A 12,660-nucleotide genomic window follows, 5' to 3' on the forward strand; every position below is an offset into this window, starting at 1 on the left:
GTATGGCCAGGACTAAAGGGGAATAGTGATTTTCCCCTTTACCGGTATAAATTAACTACATTTGGAAAGAAACTATGTAGTAAAAGCACTAGATATGGATTGTGGTTGGCAGAATAATGACCTCTCAAAGACCCACTTGTCCCAATTACTGGAGCCTGTGCATGTGTTATGTTACCTCGGCAAGTTTGCAGATGGCAATAAGACTGCTAGTAAGGCTCCTAATAAGGCTGCTAATCATCTGATCTTGAGTTGGAGAGATTATTCTGTATTATGTGATTCGGCCCAATGTAATTACAGAAGTCCTTATAAGTGAAAGAAGGAGGCAGAGAGTCAGTGTCAGAGTGATGCAACATAAGACTTGTGCTTTCTATTGCTGATTTTGAAGATGGTGGAAGGGTTCCATTGTCCAAGGCATGTGGACAGCCTCTAATAGGTGGAAAAGGCAAGGAAATGGATTCTTCCAGAGCTTCCAGAATAAATGCAGCCTGCCAACATTTTGATTTTAGGCTAGTGATACCCATTCTGGTCTTCTGACTTCCAGAACAAGATAGGTGTTGTTTTAAGCCACCAACTATGTGGTAATTTGTTATAGCAGCAATAGGACACCAATACAGATATGTCCATAAGTCTCCTCTAAAGGTAAAACTTGAAGTAGGAAACTAAGCCAGGACCAAACTCCTTAATCTATTAATTCAACAAATATTTATTGAACACCTGCTATATGGCGGCCATAGACCTAGTCATTCAGGATGCAGCCCTTATAGAGCTTATAATTTATGAACACAGGTAAGTGACTATGAAGTGAGTAGGTGATTAAGACAGGGTGATAAGGCAGAATCCTGTAAGTCCCAAAGTAGGGAATATTGTAATAAACTTGAGAAAGTTTGAAAGTAGGAAAGGCAAACTTGGTGAATGGTCATTTCTTAGTCTTATGAAACAAATGCTGGATGCTAGAAAAGGAGTGATATCTAAGAAGTCTACAAGAAAGGCCATGTCCTGGTAATGGGGTTTCTGTTCCAACAGAAGAGAAGGTGGAAGTGATGATGTTGGTAGTGAAATGGTAGGGCTGTGGATATTAGTAGCAGTGATGATTATATGAGTTATAATAATAACAGTACTTAACATTATATGAGTGTTTACATGTACCAAGTCCTAAATTATCTCATTTAATCCTGACAACTTTATAAAGTAGCTACTATTGTTCCCACTTTACAAATAGAAAATTGTGACTGAGAGAGTTTAAATAACTTAACCAGGTCATGTAGCTAATAAGTGGATAAGCCAGAATCTGAGCCTCAAATCTGTTGCCTTAATCATTATGCCACACTGCTTCTGTTTTGGAAAATTACTGTACGACCCTTAATAAAGAAAGTAAGGTAGTAGAGGACAAAATGGGAAGAGTTGGGAGAGAGGGACAATGTGTAATATATACAGAAAAAATGAGGGAACAATGAAGTTACCCTAATTCTTTTGTTTAAATTTTATTTTTTTTTAATTTTATTATTTTTATTTTATTTTACTTTTGTTGTTCAAGTACAGTTGTCTCCATTTTCCCCCCACCGCTCACCCTGACCCCACCCATCCCTGCCTCCCACCCTTGATCCTATCCCCTTTGGATTTGTCCATGGGTCCTTTAATTATGTTCCTTGATGACCCCTCCCCTATTTTCCCCTATTATTCCTCTCCCGATACCCCTCTGGTTACTATGAGTTTCTTCTGTATTTCAATTCCTCTGATTATATTTTGCTCACTTGTTTGTTTTGTTGACTGGGTTCCACTTATAGGTGAGATCATATGGCATTTGTCTTTCACTGCCTGGTTTACTTCACTTAGCATAATGTTCTCCAGTTCCATCCATGCTGTCCCAAAGGGTTGGAGCTCCTCTTTCTTTCTGCTGCATAGTATTCCATTGTGTAAATGTACCATAGTATTTTGATCCACTTGTTTACTGATGGGCACTTAGGTTGCTTCCAACACTTGGCTATTGTGCTGCTATGAACATTGAGGTGCAGAGGTTCTTTTGAATTGGTGTTTCAGAATACTTAGGGTATAATCCCAGCAGTGGAATTGCTGGGTCAAAAGGCAATTCCATTTTTAGTTTTCTGAGGAAATTCCATATTGTTTTCCACAGTGGCTGCACCGGTCTGCATTCCCACCAACACAATTATCCTAATTCTTATGCTACAGTAATATTTAGGTAGTTTAAATACTCTAACTTAACTAAAATAAAAAACTACAACTCTTACGAGAATTACTTTTAAATGACACGCATTTTCAACAGTGCTTGATTTCCAGTCCAAAACTTTTCATTATATTTTTCCCCCAGAAGTCTCATAAAAATACTTTATCTTCCACTCATTTATCTAGTTTTGGACTGGATTCTTAAAAGTTATTAGTTTCTATACTTGATATATGTCTTGCTGAAAAATCCCCAAGGAGCACCCATACAGTATATATATTCAACAACATAGAAAATCACAAATCTCAGTTATACAGTAGTCCCCCTTTTATCCACAGGAGATAATGTTCCAAGACCCCCAGTGGATGCCTGAGTCCACAGATAATACCAAATCCTGTGTCTACTATGTTTTTTCCCTATATATACATTCCTACAATAAAGTTCAATTTATAAATTTGACACAATAAGAGATTAACAATAACAATAAAATAGAACAATTATAACAATATACTTTAATAAAAATTATATGAATATGGCATTATTAAGTAAAATAAGGGTTATTTGAATGCAAGCACTGTGATACTACAACAGTCTATCTGATAACTAAGATGGCTATTAAGTGACTAACAGGAGAGTAACGTACGCAGCATGGACTGATATCCCATGCAGGGTGGCATGAAATTTTATCACACTACTTAAAACAGCATGTTTTTTTTTCTGAAATATTCCATTTAATATTTTTAAACTTTGGTTGACTGTGGGTAATTGAAATTTCAGAAAGCAAAACCATGGATGAGGGGGACTACTGTATTTAGAAGTGGTTGTTAGTTAATAACACATGAAGGCTGGTAAATATTACAATTTAAATGTCCAGGAATAAGGGAATAGAGATGGTACATTCACACAATACACTCTTATGCAATCATTAAAACAATAATAACATGTACATATATATATATATATATATATACACACACACACATACACATTATATACACACATATATATAATATGTATTCAATATAAAAAATTAAAATGAGATCAAATCTTGATATTAAAAAGTTTCTTCAAAATTAGTACTCAATCTCTATGAAGGGTTCAGAACAGGCCTTCCCAAGACATGTCACTTTGGCATATAAATTATTTTGAGCTGAAGGCAATCGAGACCCTGAGGGCTCATGAGAAACTTTTACCTCACCCTTAAAGAATTTAAAATAGGGGCCTTGCCAATAATACAAGTTATCACCAGAAATTACTTTTTATGGACCATCCACAGGGCAAACTTCTAATTACTGAATATTTTTTCTTATAATCTTGAGAATGACCTTCCTGCCCTCTGACACCCCAAGGTGTTTTACAGCATCCTTAGCTGAGAATATTATATATACCTCATTTTCCCTGTCTCTGAAATTCTCATGTATATGAAGTTCCCATATTTGTGTGTGTGTATACATATATAATTAAATTTGGTCATCTTCTCATTAACCTGTCTCATGTGTATTTCACTGTTAGACCAGCTGAAAGAACATAGAAGGTCAAAGCTTTTACTTCCTTCACACTAAGAAACCCAGATTTTCAAATGTATTTTTAAAAAGTCTTAAATTTATAAACAATTTGCTTCTAATCTGTCTCTTAAAAACAAATTTTACCTGCAAAGAAACAGAGACAAACCAAAAAACCCAAGAGCCTGAAAATCTTCTACTTACACAAAATAATATTATGCTATCAAGAAGTAAAAAGAATAAAGAACCTCAAAACCATGAAAGAAATAAAGGATTTTCTCAAAGCTATTAATCATATGAGAGCCAGGATTGGGGGGTCGGTAGTGGTTGACAAATAGGGAATAGAAATACATAAATTTATTAGTAATTTTTTACTATTTACAAAATATTTCACATAGGAATTGGAAAACTATTCCAAGAGATATGATTTTATCATAAAAAGTGAATTCCCTATGTATGTGTAGACTTAAACCCTTCACAAAAATTAACTGAAAATGGATCACAGACCTAAATGTGAAATTCAAAACTATAAAACTTCAGAAGATAACATAGAAGAAAATCTAGATAATCTTGAGTATGATCTTGACTTTTTAGAGGAATGACTCATGAAAGAAATCAATGATATGATGGACTTCATTAAAGTTAAAAAGTACTGCAAAAGACAATGAAAAGAGAATGACAAGACAAACCATAGACTGAGAAAAAATATTAGCAAAAGACACATCGATGAAAAACTATTATCCAAAATATACAAAGAACTCTTGAAATTCAGCAATAAAACAAACAATCTGACTAAAATATGGGCCAAAGACCTTAGCAGATAACTCACCAAAAAGATATACAGATGGCAAATGAAAGGATGTACGACATCATATGTCATCAGAGAAATGCAAATCAAAACAACTATAAGATGTTACTATATGCCTATTAGAATGCCAAAATCCAGAACTCTGACACCAAGTGCTGGGAGGATGGAGGGCAACAGGAATTCTCATTGTTTGCTGGTAAGAATGCAAAATGGTACAGCTACTTTAGGGACAGTATGGGAGTTTCTAACAAAACTTTGCATACTTTTAACATACAATCCAGTAATCACACTTTTTCGTATTTACCCGAAAGAGCCGAAAACTTACATCCACACAAAATCTGTACACAGATGTTTATAGCAGTTTCATTCATGTTTGCCATTACTTACAAGTAACCAACATGTACTTCAGTAAGTGAAAGAATACATAAACTGTAGTACATCTAGACAATGGAATCTATTCAGTGCTAAAAAGAAATGAACTGATAAAATAAGGTATACCTTTAAAGATGGCAGCAGAGTAGGTGGAAGCTATACTTACCTCCTCCCAGATCCAAACTAGAATTACAACTAAATTATAGAAAATTTATCCTGAATCTACTGAAGACTAGCTGAAGAAAAGCCTTATAACCAAGGACTGACAGAAGAAGCCACATCAAGACTGGTAGGAAGTATGGAGTTGCAAGTGGGCTGGCTTGGTTTCTATGATCAGCAGCTGAAGTTCTAGAGATATTACCAGCTGTAGTAGGGTTCCCCCTGAGAAGTATGGGGCCTAAACCCCAAGCCAAGCTCCCCAGCCTACAGCAGCAGCACCAGGAAAGGTGCCCACATAACATTCAGCTATGAAAAGCAGCAGGGTTTCCATCTAACAGAGAGAGAGGCTAGAGATGTACCTACGCTCTTAAAAGGCCAACATACAAAATTTCATTTGCAGCCACTTATCCCAGGCTCTGGCAGAGGGAAGACAGAGTGGAATAGAGCCAAGTGAGGAGAGTGTGGGCTTGGTGGCTCTGGGCAGAGAGCTGAGGGGTCAGCCACCAGGATCTCCGTGCTGAGTCATACCTCCATACTTCAAAAGCCATCTTTCTTGGGCAGAACACTCCCCTCCGTGCAAGAGCAGCCTGTGGGGAAGAAAAGCCCCACCTATAGGGATCCCTCTCGCTGCACCCTGTGGAGCTTCAGCCATGATGAGCAATACAGCTGTAGGCTCTTTCAGGGACTAAGCTTAACAGGCGGCCTACAGGAAGAGGCAGATCTCGGGGTGCATTGAGACTTTTGCTGACACATCTCCAGGCCTGGTGTTGGTAAAAGCTGGCCTTGGGGAGCAGCCTGGCCCTTTCCACAGGCAACCAGGCCCAGCAGAGGGAGCCACACACTGCAGATCACTGAGAGCTTGAAACAGGTCCAATCACAGGCAGGGTATGACATAGGCCTGCAACACAGTTCCTCTGAAGAAGCCCACACTCAACACACCCAGTGGCCAACTTCAGACAAAAACAGCAGAATATAATAAGCTGCACAAGCAGCATACCCACAGGGTGATCTCAACAGGTACCAAACCCTGCTGAGGCAAACTCCAGTTTGTGTGATCAGCACCTGCACAGCAACTTGCACACTGTATTTGGGGTTGAGCCTCACATAGCCAGCCTAAAGAATAATCTCACGCAAGAATGGGCCAATAGCAATCAAGACTCAAATTACAGTAAGAGGGCCCACATAACATGCACAAACACCATTCCTAGAGCACCCAACTCAGGTGTTCAGGGACACTGCACCACTGGGTACCACAGAACATCTAGAGCATAAGGCCACTCTTCCAAGACCGGTAGTCATAGGAGATGTACCTACACAGAAACAAACACAAACAGGCAGCCAATATGGGGAAGTAAAGACAATCCCTAAATGAAAGAATAGGAGAATTATCCAGAAAAAGAGATAAATTAAATGGAGCAAACAATTGATCAGATATAGAGTTCAAAGTAAGGAGTATTAAGGATTCTCAACAGCATGAAAAAGGACATAGAAACCATAAAAAAAGACCAGCGAGAAATGAAGAATGCAATATCTAAAATGAAGAATACACTGGAAGGAATAAGCAGTAGGTCAGATGAAGAAGAGGATCAAATAAATGACTTGGAAGACAAGGTAGGAAAAAAAAAAAAGCCCAATAAGAGCAGCAAAAAGAAAAAAAGAATTAAAAAATATGAGGATAGTTTAAGGGACCTGTGGGACAACATGAAGTGAACCAACATCCATAATATAGGGATACCAGAAAGAGAAGAGAGAGTGCTGGGGATCAAGAACCTATTTGAAGAAATAATGACTAAAAACTTCCCTAACCTGGAGAAATAAAAAGACACACAGGTCCAGGAAGCACTGAGAGTCCCAAATAAGATAGACCCAAAGAGGCTCACGACAAGACACGTCATAACCAAAACGGCAAAGGTTAAAGACAAGGAGAGAATCTTAAAAGCCACAAGAGAAAAACAGTGAGTTACCTACAAAGGAGTCGCCCTAAGACTGTCAGCTGGTTTCTCAACAGAAACATTTCAGTCCAGAAGGAGTTGGCATGAAATATTTAAATTCATGAAAAGCAAGGACCTACAACAAAGGCTACTTTACACAGTAAGCTATTATTTATAATTGAAGGATCAATAAAGAACTTCCCAGACAAGAAAAAAAAATCCTAAAAGAGTTTGTCACCAAAAAACAGTATTACAGCAACTGTTAAAGGGCTTCATTGTGGAAGAAGAAAAAGAGGAAGAGGAGGAGAAACAAAGGAACATAGTTAAAAAATAAAATGACAATAAAACATGTATCTATCAATAATCAATTTTAATGTAAATGGTGTGAATGTTCCAATCAAAAGATGTAGCTGAATGGATAAGAAAACAAGACCCGTATATTATATACTTTTCAGGAAACCCACCTCAGAATAAAAGATACACACAGACTAAAAGTAAAGGAATAGAAAAAGATATCTCATGCAAATGAAAAGGAAAAAAAAGCTGGGGTAACAATACTTATATCTGACAAAATAGACTTTAAAACAAAAGCTATAGTGAGAGACAAAGAGGGATACTACATAATGATAAAGGGAATAATTCAACAAGAGGATATAACCCTAGTTAACATGTATGCATCCAACATAGGAGCACCTAAATATGTAAAGCAAATCTTGATGGACATAAAGGGAGAGACTGACAGAAACACAGTCATAGCAGAGGACTTTAAAACTCCACTGACATCAATGGATGGATCTTACAGACAGAAAATCAGTAAGGAGAGAGCAGCCTTAAATGACACACTATAGCAAAGGGATTTAATTGATATCTTCAGAGCATTTTGCCTCAAAGCAGCAGAATATATTCTTCTCAAGTGCACATGGAACCTTTTCTAGGATAAACCACATTAGGACACAAAACAAATTTCTATAAATTTAAGAATATTAAAATCATATCAAGCATCTTTCTGATCATATTGCTATGAAACTAGGAAGCAATTTAACAAGAAGAAAACTGAAGAACACATGAAGACAAGGAAACTAAATAACATGTTACTAAACAATGAATGGGTCGACAATGACATCAAGAAAGAAGTCAAAAATACCTTGAAACAAATAAAAATGAGAACACAACAACTCAAAATCTGTGGGAAATGCATAGCATTACAGGCTTATCTCAAGGACATGAAAAAGTTCAAATAAACCATCTAACTTGCCCTGACTAGTGTGGCTCAGTGGATTGAGCATCATCCTGCAAACCAAAAGGATGCCAGTATGATTCCCAATCAAGGCACATGTGCCTCATTTGTGGGCCAGCTCCCCTGTTGTGGGCATGTAAGAGGCAACCAATCAATGTTTCTCTTGTACATGATGTTTCTCTCTCTCTTTTTCTCCATCCCTTCCCCTCTCTCTAATAATAAATAAATAAAATCTTTTAAAAAATAAAAAGTAAATAATCTAACCTTTAAAGGAACTTGGAAAAGAACAAGAAACAAACCTCAAAGTGAGTAGAAGGAAGGAAATAATAAAAATCAGAACAGAAATAAACAAAATAGCATCTAATAAAACCATACAAAACATAAATGAATACAACAGCTGATTCTTTGAAAAGATAAACAAGATTGACAAAACTTTAAACTGACTCATGAAGATAAAAGGAGAGAGAACCTAAACAAGTAAAATTAGAAATGAAAGTGGAGAAATAACAATTAACACCAAAGAAATAGAAAGGATTGAAAGAAAATATTACGAACAACTATTGCAAACAAGTTGGACAATCTGGACAAAATGGATAAATTCCTAGAAACATACAGTCTTCCAAAACTAAATCAGGAAGAATCAGGGAATGTGAATAGACAGATTTTGCCTATGAAATTGAAGCAATAATAATAATAACAATAATAATAATAATAATAAACTCCCAACAAACAATAGCCCTGGACCAGATGGGTTCACAGGTGAAGTTTACCAATTATTACAAGAACTAAGACCTATCCTTTTCAAATTATTCCCAAAAATTCAAGAGAAGACTCCTAAACTCATTTTATGAGACCAGCATTATCCTAATTCTAAAACCAGGTAAAGAAACTACAATGAAAGAAAATTATAGGTCAATATCTCTGATGAACATAGATGCTGAAATCCTCAACAAAATATTAGCAAACTGAATCCAGCAATACATTAAAAAGATCATATACCAAGATTAAGTGGGATTTATTCCAAGGATGCAAGGTTGATACAGTATCTGCAAATCAGTAAACACAATACACAACATAAACAAAATGAAAGATAAAAACCACATGATCATATCAATAGAAGCAGAAAAAGCATTTGATAAAATCCAGGACCCATTTATGATAAAAACTCTCAGCAAAATGGGATTACAGGGAATAATCCTTAATGTAATAAAGGCCATATATGACAAACCTATAGCCAACATCATAATCAATGGGCAAAATCGACCAGCTTTCCCCTTCAGATTGGGAACAATACAGGGGTGTCTACTTTCACTAATCTTACTCAACATAGTACCAGAAGTCATAGCCCAACGATAAGACAAGAAGAAATAAAAGGCACCCGAATTGGAAAGGAAGAAGTAAAACTGTTATTTGCAGATGACATGATACTGTATGTAGAGAGCCCTAGAGATTCCACTAAAAAACTACTAGTACCAATAAATGAATTCAGTAAAGTAATCAGATACTAAATAAATATCCAGAATTCAGTTGCACTTTTATATGCCAATAATAAACTATCTGAAAGGGAATCTGAGAAAACAATCTCATTCACAATTACTTCAAAAATAATGAAATACCTAGGAATAAATTTAACCAAGGATGTAAAAGACTTGTACTCAGAAAATTATAAGAGATTCAAGAGAGAAACTGAAGAAAATACAAACAAGTAGAAGCATACGCATTATTCATGGATAGGAAGAATTAACATCATTGAAATGTCCCTGCCACCTCAAGCAATCTACAGATTCAATGCAATTCCTATCAAGATACCAATGGCATATTTCACAGAACTAAAACAAAATTCCAAAAATTTATATGGAACCACAAAGGACCCCACATACTAACTGCAATTTTGAAAAAGATGAACAGAATTAGAGGAAGCATGCTACCTGATATGAAACTATACTATAAGGCCATAGTAATTAAAACAGCATGGTACTGGCATAAAAACAGACATATAGATCAATGGAACAGAACAGAGAGCCCAGATATAAACCCATTCCTTAACAGCACATACCTGTCCAATTTTCCAAACACTATTCATTGGACAGATATGTGCAAAAAATGATACTAAACGACCTTCTTTCACCACACACAATAATGAACTCAAAATGGATTAAAGACTTTAATGTTATACTGGAAACCATGAAAATCCTAGAAGAAAACAAGTGGTAACATGTCAGACATTTCTTGTAATGGTATTTTTTCTGCTATATCTCCTCAGGTGAGGGAAACAAAATATAAAAGCAAATGGGACTACATCGAACTAAAAAGTTTTTGCACAGCAAAGGAAACCATCGAAATGAAATGAAAATCCACTGAATGGGAGAACACATTCTTCGATACATCTGAAAAAGGGTTATATATCAAAAATGTATTAAAAACTTGTAGAATCCAACACAAAAACACAATCCAATTTTAAAATGGGCAAAGGAACTGTATAGACTCTTCTCCAAAGAGATCACACAGATGCTTCATAGACATGAAAAGATGTTCAATGTCACTAACCATCAAAGAAATGCAAATTAAAACCACAATGAGAAATCACCTCACACCTGTCAGAATGGCTATCATAATAAAATCAAGAAACAAGTGTTGGTGAGGATGTGGAAAAAAGGGAACCTTTGTACACTGTTGGTGGGAATGCAGGTTGGTGCTGCCACTGTGGAAGGCTGTATGGAGTTACCTTAAAAAATTAAAAATGGATCTGAGACAGCGTAGGGATTTGGCCAGGAATGGAGAATACCCAGTGGCCAGGAAGCCAAGTAAAGACGAGGTTGTCAGAAAAAACTTGGGATGACTCCACTCCTCCACTCCCTCCTCAAAATGCAGTAGTAGCTGATTTTTATCTCCTTCTAAATGCCTGCTTAAACTACTGACCTGCATGCACAGCTGATCAAGGTTTTACCAATGTCAAACTTTCCTAGGGTGGTGGTAATGAGCAGTACACCATCTTGTCCCCACATGTGCAGGCATGGCCATAATTACCAGGAACTCAGCTGGAAAAGGAAGTCACCCAACCCTAAATTGCAGAATTCCAAAAGCCTGCCTTTTTCAAAAAGCCCACCTTTTCACAGAAGCCTGCTTTGTCCCCAGCTTATAAATGCAGCCAAGCACAGCCAGGACCCTCCACCCCCAGTCAATTCCGAGGACCTTACTTTCCTCCGTGCTGCTTCCCTTGTCCTCAAGAATAAGCTTAATAAAATCTGTCTGGAAATTTCCCTGTAGTTTCCTTTCTATTTCTAGCTTGGGAAACCCAAGTATCCCAACACTGGTAACACCTCCACCCAACTTCACTTTCTGACTTTCGAACCACAAATTCTCACTCCTCCAAGATTTTCCATTTGGAGTCCCTTGGCTTCACAAATGTAGAGGAAAGACTATTCCATGACATGACCACTGTCTGTCGTACAACCAGGACCTGGGTCAGATGGCCGTTGTTTTCTGAAAACCCCCCTTAGAGGCTGCCTGATGGTCACTCATTTCATTCTGACATAAATAAGCAATCCCTCCCTTATCTCCTGCTATGTGATAGTTCTTGTTGCCTTCATGTGGTCAAGCATGTAAAGTAATTGCCGTACCCAGTAGCATTCACTCCTTTATCTTATACAATTCTCTGGCACCTGCCAAGTAGCAAGGGGCTATTTTGTACTGTAGTCAACCAAGATATACCCTGTATGTAAGCTTCCCTTAATAAACTCTATTAATTACCATACTAAAGTGGCCAGCCTCTTTCTATACTCTTTCCCTGCTCTCCACTTCCAGAGGCAGATGTTCAGTCTCAGGGTTTTTCATTGGGTCTGTGTGTACAAACAGTAAATACCAACTCATTCTTCATGTGTCAGTGCAAATGCAACCCACCTGGTGAATCCTTCCCTCATTTCCACATTTAAAAACTGCCCCTCAGTCTTCAATCTTGGTAGCATCTCTGTTTGTATTTTGTAATTGACTCCACCATCTAATTGTATCTTATTTGTTTAAATGCTTTGTTTTTATCCCCATTAGAAAGTAAAGACCATGTCTTTTCTTTTGTATATGCAGTGCCAAGCACATAAATTCATCCGCAGTAAAGAATGAAAAATGAAAAAGAAAAGAGGATGGTTATGAATAACCTAATAATGTGAGAATTTAAGAATTTACAAAGTTTTTCTATGGAAAATCTGAAAAAACCTTTCAGTAGAACTACTGGCAAGTTGAAAACTTCAATAAGCATATGCAGAATACAAGTACAATTTTATAAGATGAAAAAACCCTTATGCTTAAAAAAGATTGAAGGGAAACACCAAAATGTTAAAAGCGATGCTGTTAGAGTAGTGAGAAGCCACAGGTAATTCTCCCCCCTTTTCCTCTGTTTTCAAAAATGTCTTAAATGCTTAACCCAATCTGTACTATTTACCATAATGACTTCGGCCCCCTAAAAATTAATGACAACA

At 36.9% G+C, this 12,660-nt stretch overlaps 1 protein-coding gene across 13 annotated transcripts in view; it reads right to left on the reverse strand.

The window, feature by feature from the left end:
* The window catches only part of CDADC1 (cytidine and dCMP deaminase domain containing 1), a 180,309-nt gene that overhangs the window by 102,278 nt on the left and 65,371 nt on the right, over positions 1 to 12,660 (reverse strand). The gene's annotated exons all lie outside the window — the stretch shown is intronic.

This window comes from Desmodus rotundus, chromosome 13, assembly GCF_022682495.2.
Source record: "Desmodus rotundus isolate HL8 chromosome 13, HLdesRot8A.1, whole genome shotgun sequence".
Classification (NCBI taxonomy): Eukaryota; Metazoa; Chordata; class Mammalia; order Chiroptera; family Phyllostomidae; genus Desmodus; species Desmodus rotundus.